The sequence below is a fragment of the Patella vulgata genome, chromosome 1, assembly GCF_932274485.2.
Source record: "Patella vulgata chromosome 1, xgPatVulg1.2, whole genome shotgun sequence".
Lineage (NCBI taxonomy): Eukaryota > Metazoa > Mollusca > Gastropoda > Patellidae > Patella > Patella vulgata.
In genome coordinates, this window is record NC_065879.2 from 87,342,269 (window position 1) to 87,361,485 (window position 19,217).

Below are 19,217 nucleotides of genomic sequence, written 5' to 3' on the forward strand. Positions count from 1 at the left end.
ATAAATAATCCAATGATTGTAGATCGTTACAGGTAACGGCTGTTAGTAGTTTCTCTAAGTCATCTGGTGGGTACACGCCATCAACCTCCATCTTCAAAAAAAAAAATGTTTATCATAAGTGTTGGATTATTATAAATTTATGTCAGATATGGGGAGAAATGATTCCTTTTGAGGGAGCCACTGTGGTTCAGTGAGTAGGATGTTGGCTCGCTAACCTGGCGGTAACATGTTCGAATCGACATTGGCCGAGAAGTTTGTTGGGATTTTATGCCGTGGTCCCCCCATTTCATTCCTTTTAGCATACAAAGAAGAAATACGGTGAAAAATAGAAAGTAAGGGTTTCAAAATAGCCATTGAACAGAGGTGTTGGTTGGTAGAGCATTATTTTCATTAATTTCATATTACTTGTTAATAGAATGGGACAGCAATGGTCACAGCACTGTTCTTAACCGGCTGCTTTTGTGGTAACCACATACGACGTACGTTAGAATAGCCTACGACATTCTCCATTAACAAGAAATATTTTTGTTGAAGTTTCAATATATTAAAGGGAATGGAAGCTTATAATTAACCTACTATACTATCGGGACCTCATCTGACCCAATTCTGGTTGGTTCTTTCAAAATGGATTAAAAACAATGGGTCATACATGTAGTAGCCTACTTTGTCCGTTTAGTCCCCATCTTCAAAATAAAATGTTTATCGTAAGACCACAACAATTCAATTTTCTGTTCTTGACTTTAAATTTCAAATTTCAAAACTTTGAACTAATTTATGGCTGTTTAGTCCATTATACACGTTTTGGTTTTTTTTATTACTAAAAATACTATTTTGACATTTGTGAATCAGCCATTACTAATTACTTCCACATTGTCTTGTGGGGGGGGGGGGGATTTTTCTTTGTTCATTACAAATGGCACCCGAAACCATATAGGCCAAGGGTACACAACTGATTATAAAATGTTAATTGTGTCTTACATATTGGATACGGTATTTGGATCCTATAGAATTCAAATTCAAGTTTTAATTTCGAATAATATGGATAATACTGAGTTAGGGGTTTAGCTCATTTAAAAACAGAGAATAAAGGAAGGCGATCGTTATTCAGATCGTTTCTAAGGATGCCACTCAACAAAAGGTGCAACCGTTTGAGGGGGTGGGGGTTGCAGGAGGGGGGAGGGGGTTGGTCTAGAACTTGGTAAATCTAATGAATGTTAACGTAGCATGTACCTTTAAACACAGACTATACAATTTCACTTCAAATCCAAGAGTTCGTTTTCATTATAAACAAAGCGGCCATCTTTGCAAATAACATTTGGTTGTATCTCTCAGTTTGGACACGGATCAATCGAACCCGAGTAACTCATATAGATGAGTTTCAACAGTTACAAGTTATCTGATCGTTGGGATAAAGAATTTGAATAATATTTTGAGGTACCTGTAGTTGCATTTCTCTGTAAACTAGTATACACTTAATTTTCATAATGATTTTTGTGTAGGAATATTTGCACATTATCGTTTAATCCTGCGTTAATTTCTTTAAGGCGTTGAAAAATTCATAACTATCGGGTAATGTCATTCAATTTGCACTTGTGTCCAATTTAAATCTCACCGTTTGATTTTGATAACGACTGTCCAATTAACTATTGTTTACTTTGCCGATATGTGTTCAATTATAAGCTTATAAAATTATCAGGGCTGATCAATTATTAAACATACATGATGTAAGAGCTAAATCTGCCTATTGCTTGTCTTTCTTTAGGCCTGAAATGTTTTCTAAAGTATTAATTAGACATTAATTAACTGATCCAGGCCTTAATCAACTCTTGATGGCATCAGATTTCTCCGATATTAAATAGATTAGAATGGTTCAGCAATACTTTGATTTAATCAAATATGGAGGACCGAGACTTAGCTTCGATCAACCAGTACGGTGGTTGAAATTATTGCACACGTCTGTCAAACCTTCAAAGGCTAATATCTTCGCTTCAATAGAGTAATTTGAATGAAATTTTCAAATTTTTCATTTTACATCATCTACTTTCGAACTATTATAGCAAGAATGGCTAGTTCTTTGTCTTAATCTTACATAATGTATCTTTAATTGAACGGTTCAATTTCCTGAGCCGTGATTAAAATTAGCCAATGTGTCCAATTACGCAAGATGTTCATATTTGTCGTCATATATCTAATTGTTCAGATTTTAACGATGTGTTATAGTTGTACGTCGTTGGTCAGTTTAGCAGCCAAATGTTTATTTAACCGTATGCGGTGCAAAAACGGACAGCATGTTCATTAATGCAGTGGGGTTTAGTTTTTCAGGTTTAATAGATTCTATTGCCAGGTTTTAGAAAATATGACGAGGTTTAGATTATATGCGTGTCGTTTAAATACCTAAACATGTGTATAATTGTTATTACGTTCTGTCCTACTATTTATGTTATGTTATTTGTCTAAGAATCAAACCAATCACATGATTTCATTGAAGTCACAGTCATCCAGCAAATTCTCTATAGTGTTCTGGCTTATAGTGTGGCTGATAAATAATTTTCCTGTTAAATTAAAGCTAAATTAAAGAGTACATCCCTTGGTATTTTGACACTTACGCACTTTTGTTGGACCCATTGTTTCTATTGTAAGGTCGGGAGCCACGGTGCCTAAGTGGATAAGACTGTAGCTCGCTGGTCTGGGGCCATTGCTTCAGGAATATGGGTTTACCTGAGGAATTTTCTCGACCAACAGCAGCAGACCCGAGATCAGCAACTTACTTATACTGAGTCTCTGCAAGAGGTTGGAATGACCTGAAATGAAATGAAATGAGGTTTAACGTCCTACTGTTCTGCTCCGACTGGGCTAATGAAGACTAACAGATGCCATACAGTGTGCTATGTGGGAAATTTTGCCCGGACAGCAGCACTACGGCCTACTCATATATCAAATTACAACTGTCACCAGTTGGTGAAAACCACATTTGATTGAATTGAAGCATCCGGATAACATTTTTAAAGTTTTAGTTATTCAATGGAATGAAATGAAATGGGGTTTAACGTCCTACTGTTCTGCTCCGAACTGAGCTAATGAAGTGTGCTATGTGGGAAATTTTGCCCGGACAGCTGCACCAATGACCTACTCTTATATATTGAAGTCCAAATGCCACGGGATCTTTTTTGTGCACACCAATGTATACACAATCTTTCATCCCAATGAACTTTCTCGGCCAATACAGGTCATTTGACTAACATATGGTTTAATTTTATTTCAATAATTCGCTTGCTCTCAGGGGTCTTTAGCAGTGGGAGGAAACCGGAGGACCCGGAGAAAACCCACGAGGTTAGACAGGCAAACCTACTCTTTGTCACATACAACCGTGGATTCGAAACCACGTCAGTTGACTCAATGACAGGCCTTATGATACAGCTCGCATGTGCTAACCATTCGGCCATCAGAGTGCCTAATCTGTTCTGTTGATCATTCTAGAAATTAGATCTGAAAACAAATCTAGGTACTCTAACAACCCATCAAAAGACGATTCTACATGGAAATGACAATTAAGATATTCGCAGATTTTGGTTTCAAAAATACCTTATAACTGATATCTTCACTATGTTAATACCTCAAATATTTATTTTTACCTTGATTGATTATTCTTCAGTCTTTATATAAAGTGAGAGAGAAATGGGGTTTAACGTTTACTCGACACAAACTAGGTCATTTCGGGACTAACACATGATTCAACTTTATTTCCTCAATTCACCTGCGCATAGGGGTCTTTAGCAGTGGGAGGGAACCTGAGGACCCAGAGAAAACCCACGAGGTTGGACAGACGACCTTACCCCATGTCACGTACAACAGGGGATTCGAAACCCCGACAGCTGACAGACCTTATGATACAACGAGCACACGCTAACCATTTGGCCATCCAATCCCCCGCTCTTTAAAGAAGCCTGTTTGCATCGTAAATGTAATAAATGAAATGAAATGAAATGGGGTTAACGTCCTACTGTTTTGCTCCTACTGGCTAATGAAGACGGGCATACGCCATGCAGTGTGCTATGAGGGAAATTTTGCCTGGGCAGCGGCGCTACAGCCTACTCTTATATCGAATTCCAACTGCCATGGGATCTTTTACGTGCACGCCAATATGTACACGGGACCTTGGTTTTTCGTCCCATCCGAATGACTAGACAGATACCCATGTCAGCTCCTCCGTCCTGCATCACTGACAATGTAATGGAGTTAACCATTCTACTGTTCTGCTCCGACTGGGATCATGAAGAGCGGCTTATGAGATACAGGGAAACTTTGCTCGGACAGCTGCGCTACGACCTACTCTAATTTTGAATTCCAACTGACAAGGGTTCTTTAACGTGCACACCAATGTGTAGGTACACACGGGACAAGACACTGTCCTTGCCTGGCCCTCTGACAAGGGGAAACTGCGTCGCAAAATGCTGAGGAATGTTTTGGCCACTGTGGCTCCCTCATACCATCCAACCACCCACCCCCCCACCCAACCCACTCCTGACCACTCTCTCCAACCAAACCTACCCCCACCCCCTCCAACCCACCACACCCCCTCTACCCACCCCACACCCAATAGTTCTACAGCGTTTGGATCCCCTATTCTCCAACCAAACCCCAGCAGAACAAATAGTTCTACAGATATACACAATTTTATTCATCAAATCATTTTTATTACTCAAAAACATACAAAATTTCTCTCCAATAGAAAAAAAAAAGATTATTTTTCTAAATATACAAGGCAATATTTTTAAATATGTTAAAATGTACAAAAATTAAATAATATTTCTAAATGTACAAGATAATATTTTTATGTGTACAAGACAATATTTCTAAATGTAGGTTTCTTAAGATAATATGAAGGTTTTACAAGATATTTCTAAATGTAGGCCTTACATAAAGATAATAAACTGTAGACCTAAAAGATAATATTTCCAAATGTAGGCCTCATAAGATAATATTTCTAAATTTTGGTTTTATACGATAATATTTCTAAATGTTGGTTTTATACGATATTTCTAAATGTAGACCTAAAAGATAATATTTCTAAATGTAGGCCTTATAAGATAATATTTCTAAATGTAGGCTTCATAAGATAATATTTCTAAATGTAGGCCTACAAGATAATATTTCTAAATGTAAGCCCACAATATAATATTTCTAAATGTAAGCCTACAAGATAATATTTTTAAATGCAGACCTAAAAGATAATATTTCTAAATATAGGCCTTATAGGATAATATTTCTAAATGTAGGCTTCATAAGATAATATTTCTAAATGTAGACCTACAAGATAATATTTCTAAATATAGGCCTCATATGATAATATTTCTAAATATAGGCCTTATACGATAATATTTCTAAATATAGGCCTTATACGACAATATTTCTAAATGTAGGCCTTATACGATAATATTGCTTAATATAGGCCTCGTAAGATAATATTTCTAAATGTAGACCTAAAAGATAATATTTCTAAATATTTAGGCCCCATAATATTTCTAAATGTAGGCTTCACAAAATAATATTTCTAAATATAGGCCTCATAAGATAATATTTCTAAATGTAGGCTTCACAACATAATATTTCTAAATGTTTAAGATAATATTACTATCTATTTAGATAATATTTAGTAAATATTATCTATTTAGATAATATTTTTAAGATAATATTACTATCTATTTAGTAAATATTATCTATTTAGATAATATTTTTAAGATAATATTACTATCTATTTAGATAATATTTTTAAGATAATATTACTATCTATTTAGTAAATATTATCTATTTAGATAATATTTTTAAGATAATATTACTATCTATTTATTAAATATTATCTATTTAGATAATATTACTATCTATTTAGATAATATTTGTAAATGTAGGCCTAAAAAATAATGTTTCTAAATGTATAAAAAAATATTTTATATGTAAATAACGAAGATTAGATAATAAAAGATGTGGACTACATCTATGTACAAATCAGGAGCTCTTTCCTCGAATCTGGTAAATGCTACACAAACCTTTTTTTATTCGTTACACTGATTTCTTACATTTCAAATAATATTTATATTTATATAATTTTAACAGAGTCCCTGTTTCACAAAACATTCTTTTCAGACTTTTAAGTTAACAATTTACTCAAAATTGTTCGCATTATTTGAACCTAGATATTAGCTTTTTAATTTTACGCCTAGCCTCGATCATCATTGGATCAATTTGACTATTATAGCGAGAACTGCCATCTCTTTATCTTATCTCCCATAATGTATCTTTAAGCAGCAAATTGAATTCAAATCCAGTAAATATCGCAGGCTAGCGATGACATTTAGAGTCGATTATGGTCTGAATAAGTTAATTAATGTATAATTAATAATGTAGATAACATTTCAGACACGCCAATGTGTACACGGGACCTCAGTTTTCCGTCTCATCCAAATGACTAGACAGCTGTCCTTGTCAGGCAGTCTCAGAAAGACTGTAGAATATCACTAGGAATACAGAGGATGAATATTTTCCTTTCAATATGTTTTATAACCAACCATATTGTTTGGTTTGCCGTCAAATATATTATGCAAATAATATGTGGAAAAAACCTATTCTAAATACAGTCAAAAGTTTGTACAATAATTTTTTTTATATTTTCAGTTGTAGAAAAATACTTAATTCTTAATCCCTTTATCCATGAGATCATTATTAAAAGATTTGCATGGTTATTCTAGTGGGGGGGGGTGGAGGGGGGGGTGAGAGAGAGAAAAATGAAATGAAATGGGGTTTAACGTCCTACTGTTCTGCTTCTATACTGGGCTAATGAAGACGGGCATACGCCATACAGTGTGCTATGAGGGAAATTTTGCCCGGGCAGCAGCACTATCGCCTACTCTCATATCGAATTCCAACTGCCAAGGGTCTTTTACGTGCACGCCAATGTGTACACAGGACCTTGGTTTTTTGTCCCATCCGAATGACTAGACAGCCGTCCTTGTCAAGCCCTCCGTCCTGCATCACTGACAAGGGGAAACCATGCTGGAAAATCTGGATGAACTTTCTTGGCCAATGCAGGGATCGAACACCCGACATCCAGGCTGGCAAGTCAGCGTCTTACCCACGTGATTCCCCGAGAAAGAGAGAGAGAGCAAGAGAGTTTAACTCCACTCGACACAAACTATGTCATTTTGGGACTAACATATGGTTCACAAGCAGATAAAACAATGTGGACAAGATGGCAATAACAACTGCGACACCAGAGGACAACAACAATTCGTGTCAACAACAATTCAATGGACTTCAAAGAAATTATTCTTTCCTACTTATCAGACTTGAAATTGTCAAGATAACTGTATCTTTAAAAAAAATTAATCAAAGCAAATATTTCTTAATGTACCAGATAATATTTCTAAATATACCAGATAATATTTCTAAATTTATAAGATAATATTTCTAAATGTACCACGCCAGTTGACTCAATGACAGACCTGTGATACAGCGCGTACGTGCTAACCATTCGGCCATCCAACCTCCCAAAATAGAAAGAAATCAGATACAATAACTGTAGGAGTCTTTAGCAGTGCAAGGAAACCAGAGAACCTGGAGAAAACCTCTGACGTTTGACAAATGACCCTACTCTTTGTCACAAACAACCAGGGAATCTAAACCACACAACTTGACTTGATGACAGACTTTATGATTTAACTTACACGCGTTAATCGTCTCCCTCCCTTCCCCCAGCGCACACGCACGTGCGTGCACACAACTTGACTTGATGACAGACTTTCTGATTCAACTTATACACTTTAATCGTCTCCCTCTCCCAGCACAAGCAGATAAAACAATGTGGACCAGAGGGTAGTATTAAAGATCTGCAACACCAGAGGACAACAACAATTTGATGACTTCAAAACAATTATTGATACCTAATTATCAGACATGAAATCGTCAAGATTACTGTGTCTTTAAAAAAAAAAAAGATAGAAAAAAATGTGAGAAGTGCCTTAGTTGACGTCATAGCTACCTCTTATTAACAAAATGGAAGCTTGAAAGGAAGGTAAGGCAGTAACATTCGCAACACCAGAGGACAACAACATTTCGACGACTTCAAATAAACTATTGTTACAGTATCTTTAAAAAGAAAATAAAGAAAAAATGTGAGGGGTGCCCAAGTTGACGTCATAGCAACCTCTTCTAAAACAAAATGGAAGCTTGAAAGGAAGGTAAGGCAGTAACATTCGCAATACAAGAGGACAACAACAAATCGATGACTCCAGAAACTCTATTCCTTCTCGTCCAGTTTCTTGAAAAAGAAAATAAAGAAAAATGTGAGGGGTGCCCAAGTTGACGTCATTAGCAACCTCTTCTAAAACAAAATGAAAGCTTGAAAGGAATATGGAAAAATCTTTTCAAAAGGGTGTCATTTACCTCGACATCGATCTATATTACTAGAGTGTGGAGAATGCAGAAAACAATTCAGCAGAAAAGAATACCTTAAGAAACACCGCTGCAAAGGCACTAAGCCCGCTGAGGAAGGGGACAAATCCCCAATGGAAATTGACACACTACAATCCATTATAGATGATACCATTGGAGATTTAGACCATTCCACCCCGACCATCACCTGCTTGTATGGTTTTTTTCCTGTCAGTTACTCACTTTTTCCTTTTTTTTCTAGAAAACTAATTCATCCTTTTTTTTAGGGTCAATGACTGTCAAGGGTAACTATTTTTTATGACAGCAGATGGGTCTCATTTTTTTTTGTCCCATCCGAATGACTAGCATCACTTTCCTTGTCAACCGCAACGGTGCTACACAAAGTTTGTCATTATCAAAATGAAAACAAAAAATTAATTATTTTTTATGCTACTTGTGAAAAATGTTTTCCAAATACAGTCAAAAGTTTGTACAATATATAGCAAATGTAGAAAAATGCTTAATTCTTAAAGCTCTTAAGAAGGCAGAGGTCAGATGCCAAATTTTCCTTTCCCCCACCCATCAAATATCCTGTGTTAATTAAGAAGTCTGGAGAAGACAGAGGTCAAAGGTCATTCTGTCCCAGAGGATCAGTGGTTGTCTCCACAATATTGACATCCTTCTCCATCATTCGTATATTTTCAGGTAGAAAAGAGCAAAATCTGCTTATTACAAGTCTTTCTTTAGGCCTGAAATGTTATCTAAATTATCAATTAGAAGACATTAATTAACTTATCCAGACCATAATAAACTCTCGATGTCAAGGCTAGCCTTCAATGTTGGCTGGATTAGATTCCTATACGCCGCTTAACGGCCATTGATAATTAAATCAAAACAGTGGATAATCAAGACTATGCAGTTTATATTAATGATTTTAGTAATGATGACCGAGACTATGCGAAAATTTCATCCGCTTCGTTCTCGGCTCATAGTAGATCAATTTGACTGAAATTTTCAGCAAATTACCTTTACACTATCTAGTTTTTAACTATTATAGCGAGAACTGCCATCTCTTTATCTTATCTCCCATAATGTATCTTTAAGCAGCAAAGTGAATTCAAATCCAGTACATATCGCAGGTTAGCGATGACATTTAGAGTCGATTATGGTCTGAATAAGTTAATTAATGTATAATTAATAATGTAGATAACATTTCAGGCGCGCCAATGTGTACACGGGACCTCAGTTTTCCATCTCATCCAAATGAATAGACAGCTGTCCTTGTCAGGCAGTCTCAGAAAGACTGTAGAATATCACTGGGAATACAGAGGATGAATATTTTCCTTTCAATATGTTTTATAACCAACCATATTGTGTTGTTTGTCGTCAGATATATTATGCAAATAATATGTGGGAAAAAACGTATTCTAAATACAGTCAAAAGTTTGTACTATAATTTTTTTTTTTATTTTCAGTTGTAGTAAAATACTTAATTCTTAATCCCTTTATCCATGAGATCATTATTAAAAGATTTCCATGGTTATTCTAGTGGGGGGGGGGGGGAGAGAGAGAAAAATGAAATGGGGTTTAACGTCCTACTGTTCTGCTCCTATTCTGGGCTAATGAAGATGGGCATACACCATACAGTGTGCTATGAGGGGCATTTTGCCCGGGCAGCAGCACTATCGCCTTATCTTATATTGAATTCCAACTGCCAAGGGATCTTTTACGTGCATGCCAATGTGTACACGGGACCTTGGTTTTTCGTCCTATCCAAACGACTAGACAGCTGTCCTTGTCAGGCCCTCTGTCCTGTATCACTGACAAGGGGAAACCACGCTGGAAAATCTGGATGAACTTTCTCAGCCAATGCAGGGATCGAACACCCGACCTCCAGGCTGGCGAGTCAGCATCTTACCCACGTGATTCCCCGAGAAAGCGAGAGAGAGAGTTTAACTCCACTCGACACAAACTATGTCATTTTGGGACTAACATATGGTTCACAAGCTGATAAAACAATGTGGACAAGATGGCAATAACATCCACGACACCAGAGGACAACAACAATTCGATGGACTTCAAAGAAATTATTCTTTCCTACTTATCAGACTTGAAATTGTCAAGATAACTGTATCTTTAAAAAATTAATCAAAGCAAATATTTCTAAATGTACCAGTCTTAATGTACAAGATATTATTTCTAAATGTATACCAGATAATATTTTAAATGTAGGTACTAGATAATGTTTCTAAATATAGGCCTACAAGATTGAATAGTTTCAATTGTACCAGATAATATTTAGTTGAAATGATTTAAATTTGACAGTCTCAAGTGGTTGCCATGCAACATATGCCAACATTTTGCAACAGATTTGTGCCTGTGCCAAGAGCAAACAGGGTTTAACAGTCCACTTGACACTGTGGGATTAACATTCAATTCTATTTGAGAGAGAGAGAGAGAGAGAGAGAGGGATGGGGATTAACTCCAATGTGCAAAAACAAGGTCATTTCGGGACTAACATGGTTTAATTTCATTTCAATAATTCGCTTGCGCGTAGGGGTCTTTAACAGTGGGAGGAAACTGGACGGCCCGGGGAAAACCAACGAGGTTGGACAGGTGACTCTACTCCTTGTCACGTACAACAGGGAATCGAAACCACACCAGTTAACTCAATGACAGACCTATGATACAGCGCGTACGTGCTAACCATTCGGCCATCCAACCCCCCAAAATAGAAAGAAATCAGATACAATAACTGTACGGGTCTTTAGCAGTGCAAGGAAACCAGAGGACCTGGAGAAAACCTCCGAGGTTTGACAAATGACCCTACTCTTTGTCACAAACAACCAGGGAATCTAAACCACACAACTTGACTTTCTGATTCAACTTACACGCGTTAATCGTCTCCCTCCCATCCCCCAGCGCACATGCACGCATGCACACAACTTGACTTGATGACAGACTTTCTGATTCAACTTTGCCCAGATTAGGAGCAGAACAGTAGGATGTTAAACCCCATTTCATTTCATTTCTTTTAAGAGCACGTCAATGTGTACATGGGACCTCAGTTTTTTTCCCATCACAATGATGAGACCCTCTGTCCTGCACCACCAACAAGGGAGAAACCACGCTGGAAAATCGCTATGAACTTTCTCGGCCAACACTAATTGTATGAGAAACAGAGAGTAGACATTGAGAGACAAATTTTATCCCGTTAAGCGTGAAGTTTTTAAAACGCTAACTACCCCCTATTGTGTAATTAATTTGACGAAGTGACGAAGAACTATGTACTATGTTCCAAGAATAGGTTGGGAAAAATACCTCCAAGGCGTTATATTACGCCCTACACACAGTGAGTGGCAATTGTCCAGGACGTTATATAACGACCTATGCACTTGACAGGTTAATAAACCTTTAAGAACATTTTTAGGCCTCTCTTAATTTTTACAGAGAATAAAAAATGCCTGAATGTGTACATGAAAAACGGGTAGGATAATTAACTTCTTCCAAATATCTTCCAAACTCAAGAACTATTTGTTTGGCATATCTCAAGTTTTTCACAGTTGAAGATGTATGGAAAGTCTGAAATAAATCTTTCCCATCAAGAACAAATGAAATTAAATGAAATGGGGTTTGACGTCCTACTCCGAACTGGGCTAATGAAGACGGGCATACACCATATAGTGTGCTATGAGGGAAATTTTACCCGGACAGAGAGACACTACGGCCTACTCTTATATTGAATTCCTACTGTCAAGGGATCTTTTACGGGACCTTGGTTTTTCGTCCCATCTAAACGACTAGACAGCCCTCCGTCGTGCATCACTGACAAGGGGGAACCACGCCGGATAATCTGGATGAACTTTCTCGGCCAATGCAGGGATCGAACACCCGACCTCCAGGCTAGCAAGCCAGCGTCTTACCCACTTAGCCACATGATCCCCCCATCAAGAACAAAGGATAAAAAGATGCCTGAAGCTGACTATGTGAAGATACATGAGAATTAGTCTCTATATATACATGGAAATGTCAGGATTCCAGCTTATTATATATTACATTCATTCATATAAGTTTATTGTTATAAACTTATTGTTTAAAATCAATAATATAGGTTTATTGTTTAAAGTAAATGATATAAACTTTACATAAACTTACAACCGGTACGTGAATTACCTACATACATTATCGAGAAGCAGTGACCATTTTCATATATTTTGTGGAAATCAAACTTTCAAAATGGATTAATAACCATTTGAGTGGAACAAACAAGTACTTTAGCAGTGGGAGAAAACCAGATTGTACAGGCGGCCCTACTCTTTGGCACATACAACTGGGGAATCGAAACCGCGCCAGTTTACTTAATGACAGACCTTATGATACAGTGTGCACATGCTAACCATTCGGCCATACACCCCCCCCACAACCATAAACAGGCTTCATTTCAGTCAAGATTATACACCTCAGAATCAGGCATGGGGAGGCAAGGGGGAGACCTTTCAATTCAATCCCAATAAGTCGGGGAGGGCCTTGGGGGATTGGTGGATGGCCCAATGGTTAGCACGTGTGTGCTGTATCATAAGGCCTGTCACTGAGTCAACTGGCGTGGTTTCGAATCACCGGTTGTACGTGACAAGGATTTGGGTCGCCTGTCCAACCATGTGGGTTTTATCCGGGTCCTCCGGTTTCCTCCCACTGCTAAAGACCCCTACGTGCAAGCGAATTATTGAAATGGAGTTCAGAGAAGAGAGAGAGAAATTGGGTTTAATTCAAAGTCCACTTGACACAAACTAGGTCATTTCGGGACTAACATATGGTTTAATTTTATTTCAATAATTCGCTTTTGCGTAGGGGTCTTTAGCAGTGGGAGGAAACCGGAGGACCCAGAGAAAACCCCTACTCCTTGCCACGTACAAGAAATGGAGTTGAACCATGTGTTAGTCCTAAAATGGTTTCTATACATTTTATTTTTTTCAGATCACAAAAAAAAGAAAAAATCTAGCCAACATCCACCGACAAAAACACTTTCACATTGCAAACTACATAAAGACACAAGAATTCAGGAACTATTCACTGAAATTCAGGAAAGCAAAAACAAAAGAACTAAAGACCATGTCGAGACAATTAAAATAATAATTCGCTCGTACTTTGTAGACTACAAAGATATGGGAACTATTCACTGAATTCAGGCAATCAGAAACAAAGGATCAAAAACAATGATAATCACTTAAATAAAAAATGTGATAATCCACAGAGAAAAATAATATGTTATAGGTGTGTGGGAAATTAATTCATTTTTCATTCTCAAGGCGTCATCTGTTACTGATGGGAGCCCCAAGAAAATCTGTTGGTATGTCCCTGGTTAGAAATAAAATGAAATGAAATGGGGTTTAACTTCCTACTGTTCTGCTCCTATACTGGGCTAATGAAGACAGGCATACGCCATACAGTGGTCCAGCCAAATGATATTGAGTGGTCCAGCCAAATTATATCTAGATGACTAGCCAAATGATATCGAGATGGCCAACCAAATTTTATCAAGTTCTCCAATCCAATAACTAGGACATTTTTGTGGAAAGTACGAATTTATAATAAGAAAAAATAACATTTGTTAGTCTCAAAATAACCAAAGTATTGACAAGACTTAATTCAATCTGATTAAACTACAGATCTATATTTCGTTTCGTTTTTTTATACTTTCGATGGCCTACACTACATGTAGATCTAACAAGTTATAGTGGGAGTTCACGTTCTATGACGTCAGGTACCAAGCAAGCGACATTTATCCTGATTATGTCAGTCATTCGATTGCACGCTACTGGATCTTGACCGATCTGTAGAATATCTGTCAGTGTTTATACCCACAATTCTAACCCTAACCCTTCAGAATAGTTTTAGCCACAATCCACCGTTGTTACAGCTTCAATTTGTACGTTTGACATGTAATTTATAAACCTAACCCGAACCCTAACCTTGAAAAGATATTCTCCAGATGACACAATGATCTAGTATTATTCCATTCGATTAACCAATTAGCGACCGCCATGTATTTTTTATCTACTTTTGCTTTGTTTTGATTTCTATTGCCGCTAATGTCTCCCCACAGATCCGTGCAAAAAAGGTCAAACGCTCGATTCGACAGACCATTTGATTGGCTGACCCCTCATTTCAGGCAGAACACTAGTTAAATAACAACGCTTCCACATCCATGTGTAGTAAAGACAAGTAAAATCGACGTTTTGAACTATAAAAACGAAACAAAATTGGATCTGTGTTTTAATCAGACTGTTCTCTTCTGAGCTTTAAACTAATGATGCACGATTTGCATTTTCTCGGAAAATATCAAATTTCTCTTTAATCTACGTATTATATAATCCGATTGATAAATAAACATTTAAACATGCATTATGCAAGAGCTAAAACTACCTATTGCAGATCTTTCTTTAGGCCTGAAATGTTTTCTAAAGTATTAATTAGACATTAATTAACTGATCCAGGCCTTAATCAACTCTCGATGGCATCAGATTTCTCCAATATTAAATAGATTAGAATGGTTCAGCGATACTTTGATTTAATCAAATATGGAGGACCGAGACTTAGCTTTGATCAACCAGTACGGTGGTTGAAATTATTGCACACGTCTGTCAAACCTTCAAAGGCTAATATCTTTGCTTGCAATAGAGTAATTTGAATGAAATTTTTAAATTATTCATTTTACATCATCTACTGTCGAACTATTATAGCGAGAACGGCTAGTTCTTTATCTAAATCTTACATAATGTATCTTTAATGAAGAAAATATACTGATAATTTAACATTTAACAGTTCTGCTCCGAACTGGGCTAATAAAGACAGGCCTATGCCATAGTGTGCTAGGAGTGAAATTCTGCCCGGATGAGCGGCACTACAGCCTACTCTTGTATCGAATTCCAACTGTCAAGGGATCTTTTACGTGCACGCCAATGTGTACACGGTAACTCGGTTTTCCATCCCATCCGAATGACTAGACAGCTGTCAGAACATTTAATTAAGAAATAAAATCAAAATACTAATCTCCTAACTTGGATTCAATTGGATTAAAGACAGGCCTGTCAATTCTGTTCCCAGGCTTATTACATAGCGAGCAGTATAGATCAATGAAAGTTTCATACTAAATAAAATTGAAATTGAACAATTCTTGGATGGATATTCCTATTAGAGATCTACCTTTCACAAATGTAGTAGTTTGCAACAGTTATCTTAAACATACATTATACAAGAGCTAAATATGCCTATTGCAGGTCTTTCTGTTAGGCCTGAAATGTTATCTAACTTATTAATTAGACATTAATTAACTTATCCAGACCATAATCAACTCTCTATGTCATCGCTAGCCTGTGATATTTAGCGGATTGGAATACATTTTGTGAAGGATGATTAAACGTAAAAATGGATAATTGAGACTTTGGTTTTTATCGTACTGACTTAGTAATGATGATTCAGGCTAGCCCAAAATTCAAAAGGTAATACTTGGTTCAGAGTGAAGCCATTTGACTGAAATTTTCAGCATATTCTGTTTAAGTTATGTAGTTTGTAATTATTATAACGAGAACTATCAGCTCTTTATCTATATCTTACACCACTTTAAAGTCTCAATACCACTCTTGTTGTAACTGAATAATATGCCCCAATCTTTATTCTGGTCAACAAATTGTACTATTTTACAATATTCCAATTAATTGATGATACAAATTTCATCTTAACACACCTTATTTAAAAATTTTGAAAAATTCAACAGAATGGTTTGAAACGTCTAACGTAAACCTTTTCAAATGAAACTTCGATTTAAAAATATTTTCGAACCCTCTGGACAAGTAAAATAGGATGTAATGGATAATTTACACAACAGGTAGGACACTTAAACATCTAGTACTTAGATAGAGATATTTTTTATTTTCTGGAGCTTTCAAGCCAGCAAGAGTGTTATTGTCCCTTTAAGAAAGCAGCCTTTTTATTGGCTAAGGTCAAACAAATTTCTGTTCTTCAGGGTCTTGATAATTATACTTTAGTTTAAAATTTCAAAACTTAAAAATTTAGAATTAAAAGCATATTGGGCAGGCGCATATCCAGAAGCTGGGGAGAGGGGTAGGGGGTGAAAACAGGGGCCCCCTCCCAACCCCTGAGCATACGTCCGTGAACGGTGGAGCAAAGTAATTTTTCTTTATTTTTGTTCATATTTTTAGCCTATTTCAATATTTTTGTCAATATATAGTAAAAAATGACTAGCGATTTGCGACTAATTTTGCAATCACCTGTCTTCAATGGAGGAAAAGTTTGTCCATTTAAACTGAACTCTTAAATATCAAATCTGGTACTTCGCTTCTGTATTACAGATTTCCATGGTAACAGTTCAGGTTTATTATCGACATAGCATGGTGGTATGCCTTCCCCATTTGCAGGCCCTACTGTAACTTCTCAAACTCGTAAGTACCAGGTACCTGTAGGGCCTACTGTAACTTCTCCAATTCTAAATACCTGCAAGGGCTACTGTAACTTCTCCATCTCTAAGTACCTGCAAGGCCTACTGTAACTTCTCCAACTCTACTGTAACTTCTCCAACTCTAAGTACTGACAAGGCCTACTGTAATTGGTATAGCTGTGGTACTCCTTCTCAGCACTCTGTAAATTGAAATCAAGTAATATGTATAAAGACACATTATTCAAAAAATCATTAAAATCCTACAATAAGTTATTATCGTCTAAATTTTCTATGAGTTCCTGACTTCATCTTTTTCTGTCTCAGAACATGATCAAGCTACCTACAGAAGAATAACTTGTTTCTATCCAGTAACATCAAGGTCAAGGTTAGTTCAGCTCTGAACGAAAGTTCCTGTTACACTCGCACTGTATGTTCTGGAACCAGTCTATTGACTCCTTGTCGAAAGTTTTTCTGCCCCCAGTAAATTTTACTGGCAACATTTTACTGGTAAACGGTCACATGTGAACACCTTATAGGAAAATTTTCTGTCCCCAGTAAATTTTACTGGGCAACTTTTTACTGGTCAACGGTCGCATGTCAGTCCCTGTGAGCGCCTGTACAGCATAAAAGAACATTTTAGTGAGAAAATATGACGTTGCTTACCTCACTAGAGTCAGTACGAGCAACAGAGAGAACTATCTACTCTATCTTGAGAATAAATCTCTGCCCTAAATGGCCGCCATATCCAATAATTAGTATACTGTTTTTGTCTTCACATAATTTGATATGTTTAATTTATAGGCTTGAATCTTAATGTTAACTTACACCTGCTACCTGACTACATGTTATTCAAAATGCTGTCCTACTCTCATGGCTCCACATCTGCAACAAAAAGAATAATTAATTTTCTATTTTATTAAATGAAAGCAGATACTTCTCAAAATTCTAAAATATATTTAGTGTTTTCGATTAAAATCGCAGATTTAGTTCTTAAAATGTTGTTCAACTACTTAGTGTCTTCTCACGTGGAGCTAATTATGTAGACAGCCAGTTTAAGTTTAATACGGGGTGACTTTATTTCAGATAATACGGTATGGTAAAAGGGGATTCCCCTTTTCGCATTTCCGATTTTTGATTAAAATTGCAGATTTAGGATTTAAAATGTTGGTCAACTACTTAGTGTCTATTCTCAGGTGGAGCTAATTATGTAGACAGACAGTTTAAGTTTAGTATGGGGTAACTTTATTTCAGATAATACGGTATGGATAAAGGGGATTACCCTTAAACGGTGTCTGATCGGAGAGGACGTAGTGTAGTCCGAACTAATTTGTAAATTGACAATAAAATTATTTCAATGGTATGTACATATTACGCCTGTTTTTCTTAGTATTCTTACGGATGACTTTATTTGAGATAATACGGTATATAAGGGGATTACCCTTTCGTTGACTTCAATAAAAGTATCTAAAATATTCTAGAAATAATTTGTTAATCGGCAACAAAAGTATTTTAATGACACGTTACCTTTAGACAGCCTGTTATCGTCGATGCTGTTATTACATGGTCGGTTTAAACTTAACTTAATTCCAACCAGAACAACCTTTCACACCCTGCGATCATGAAACCAGGATCTATAATACTATTGTCACGAGCCACTTGAATAAGACGCAACTCGTGCCTTGCACCCGCATTTCGCCGCATAAATTCATTCGGCCCACCAGTCGTTTTGTTCTTTTACTAAATGGGTAGGCTATTCCGTCTATATTAATTGACATATACGACAATGGTTTTATCTGTCACCAAATGGTAAGACATTAAGACCAATTTCATTTAATTCAATTTCTGTCTCAAATAGCTGGTGTTTGGGTGGTCGAGTTGTCTAACACAGCGCTAATGGTCATAATTATGAGCAGACGCCATACATGCAGTGTGCTGTGAGTCAACTCGCCCCGATGCCACCCCTTCAATGATAGTAGCGTTCAACTAAATATTAACTTTCATCAGTTTTCTGCACTTTGGATTTTCGGGTAGGCGTGTAAAGTACTTATATCGAGGGGGGGGGGGAGGGGGAAAGGCTGGGGGGGGGGTATTGAACGGGGATGGGCGCAGTGATCAGGTGCAGTTTCCACCGTAACTTTCGCTCGAAATAAAAAATATAAAGCACACCGCACATGCACTTTCTTTTTCTTGAATAAGCCAAATTAAGTGCTTGGTTGCCTATGGATAAAATATTTTTTTGCGACATTTTTCGGACATCGAACATTATTAATTATTTCATCAATTTTTGCGGGAATTGTAATTTTCTTTAAATCGACTGATGCAAAAAATTAAAATCGGT

At 36.7% G+C, this 19,217-nt stretch overlaps 1 long non-coding RNA gene across 1 annotated transcript; it reads right to left on the bottom strand.

Annotated features, from left to right (window-relative positions):
* Window positions 1-13,370: 13,370 nt before the first annotated feature.
* LOC130013264 (uncharacterized) lies at window positions 13,371-17,666 on the bottom strand. Its single transcript, XR_008788654.1, has 2 exons — window positions 17,543-17,666; window positions 13,371-17,079 (listed from the first exon to the last, which is right to left on the bottom strand). It is a non-coding gene; the product is annotated as an uncharacterized LOC130013264 (long non-coding RNA).
* Window positions 17,667-19,217: the final 1,551 nt, after the last annotated feature.